The sequence below is a fragment of the Berghia stephanieae genome, chromosome 10 (genome assembly GCF_034508935.2).
Source record: "Berghia stephanieae isolate SIO BIC M18660-M18661 chromosome 10, UCSD_Bste_1.3, whole genome shotgun sequence".
NCBI classification, from domain to species: domain Eukaryota; kingdom Metazoa; phylum Mollusca; class Gastropoda; order Nudibranchia; family Aeolidiidae; genus Berghia; species Berghia stephanieae.
Window position 1 is genome coordinate 9620607 of NC_088369.1, and position 2500 is coordinate 9623106.

The 2500-nt window shown below is 34.1% G+C and overlaps 2 protein-coding genes across 7 annotated transcripts in view; both read left to right on the forward strand.

Annotated features, from left to right (window-relative positions):
- LOC144956203 (stimulated by retinoic acid gene 6 protein-like) overlaps positions 1-2500 on the forward strand; it is a 744310-nt gene that overhangs the window by 262493 nt on the left and 479317 nt on the right. The gene's annotated exons all lie outside the window — the stretch shown is intronic.
- LOC144956191 (uncharacterized) overlaps positions 1-2500 on the forward strand; it is an 87080-nt gene that overhangs the window by 66952 nt on the left and 17628 nt on the right. The gene's annotated exons all lie outside the window — the stretch shown is intronic.

The following is a 2500-nucleotide window of genomic DNA, read 5'->3' on the forward strand; positions in this document are numbered from 1 at the left end:
TTCTTCTTCTTCTTCTTCTTCTTCTTCTTCTTCTTCTTCTTCTTCTCTTCTTCTTTCTTCTTCTTCTTCTTCTTCTTCTTCTTCTTCTTCTTCTTCTTCTTCTTCTTCTTCTTCTTCTTCTTCTTCTTCTTCTTTCTTCTTCTTCTTCTTCTTCTTCTTCTTCTTCTTCTTCTTCTTCTTCTTCTTCTTCTTCTTCTTCTTCTTCTTCTTCTTCTTCTTCTTCTTCTTCTTCTTCTTCTTCTTCTTCTTCTTCTTCTTCTTCTTCTTCTTCTTCTTCTTCTTCTTCTTCTTCTTCTTCTCTCTTCTTCTTCTTCTTCTTCTTCTTCTTCTTCTTCTTCTTCTTCTTCTTCTCTCTTCTTCTTCTTCTTCTTCTTCTCTTCTTCTTCTTCTTCTCTTCTTCTTCTTCCTCTTCTTCTTCCTCTTCCTCTTCCTCTTCCTCTTCCTCTTCCTCTTCCTCTTCCTCTTCCTCTTCCTCTCTCTTCCTCTTCCTCTTCCTCTTCCTCTTCCTCTTCCTCTTCCTCTTCCTCTTCCTCTTCCTCTTCCTCTTCCTCTTCCTCTTCCTCTTCCTCTTCCTCTTCCTCTTCCTCTTCCTCTTCCTCTTCCTCTTCCTCTTCCTCTTCCTCTTCCCTTCTCTTCCTCTTCCTCTTCCTCTTCCTCTCTCTCCTCTTCTCCTCTCTCTTCTTCTCTTCTTCTTCTTCTTCTCTTCTCTTCTTCTTCTCTTCTTTCCTCTTCTCTTCTTCTTCTCTTCTCTTCTTCTTCTTCTCTTCTTCTTCTTCTTCTTCTTCTTCTTCTTCTTCTTCTTCTTCTTCTTCTTCTTCTTCTTCTTCTTCTAATTGTTTGTTTGTTGTTGTTGTTGTTGCTGTTAATATCGCCATTGTCTTTACAGATGTTGTTACAATTGTTTTTTATGTTGTTGTTGTTGTTGTTGTTGTTCAAGTACTCGTCGGTCACAAATAATTTATTTTTTAAACGGTGTACAGGTAACTTAGTGAAAAACATTAATTCATAATGCGGGATAATATAACCTGTTTGTGCTTCAAACCGACCAGTTGATTTCTTGATTGACAAATGCTTTGGACTTGAAAGCGTTAACGCGTGGTGACCAAATTGCACTTCAATATTTTTATATAAATTGTGGAAAGAGTCTTGAGGAAATTGTATTTCATTATAATGGAGATCTTCGTCGTACTCTGGAAAAACACGTATTTTAAAATTTGGCCAGAAAACCCGGTCCTTCAAATTTCGATGGCAAAAAAAAAAAAAGAAAAAAACAAACAAAAAAAAACTCTCAAACCTGGGACTTTAATAAAGGGCATATTGAGCATAATGAGAGCATATTTTTTCTTCTTCTAAAGATGCCCATTTTATTCGTTCAATATAATTCGAAGGACGAGTTTTCCGACCAAAATCCATTTAAGATCTGTGGGGGTTTTTGGGTTTTGTTTTTCTCTTTCAGACTCAGTCCACGGAAGAGCTATTAACTATTAATTAGTTTGGTAGAAAACAGGGGGCAGAGAACTTGGATGTGGTTTTATTAAAGCCGCTCGCGCTGTCATTTTCTGATGACCACGAGATTGTCTCGTCATTTGTGTGGTTTCCTTGTTGTTTTTTTTTGTTTTTTGTTTTTTTTTACTGTTGCTATTGTCGTCGTCGTCGTCGATGTTTGTTGTTGTAGTTTGTTTGTTTGTCATGTTATAATGATGATGATGATGATGATGATGATGATGATGATGATGATGATGATGATGATAATAGTAGTAATAATAATAATAATAATAATAATGATGATGATGATGATGATGATGATGATGATGATGATGATGATGATGATGATGATGATGATGATGATGATGATGATAATAGTAGTAATAATAATAATAATAATAATAATGATGATGATGATGATGATGATGATGATGATGATGATGATGATAATAATGATAATAATATAATAATAATAATAATAATAATAAATAATAATAATAATAATAATAATAATACTAATAATAATAATGATAATAATAATAATAATAATAATACCAATTTATGTCTTATAATACACCTTTTAAATAAAAAAATGTTGATAATGATGAACCCATGGCAATGCGGAGTTTGTTTAGTCGTATGTGTTGATGATAAAAGGGGATACCATTGTGTGTGTGTGTGTGTGTGTGTGTGTGTGTGTGTGTGTCAGCATTTATTGCATCGTCTCTGAGTCTGTAGGGAATTGACGCTAGCTACCATTAATAGTTGTTGCCTTTGTCATTAAATTGCATGTTCTAACGTCATGTTTTGTTCCATGTCATTATAAATCCCCCCATGATTCACCTCGACAAATCATCATCATCATTGAATTTTTTATTTCGTTTCCCTATTATCTTCTCTTCATCAGTTAAATTTTTAAAAAATTCTTTGTAAAGAATGTGTGTACCCTGTACAAACATGTCATAGCTTTGGTCTCATCCTGGTCCTCACGTTCTTTGGATAGAGTGGGTTGTTA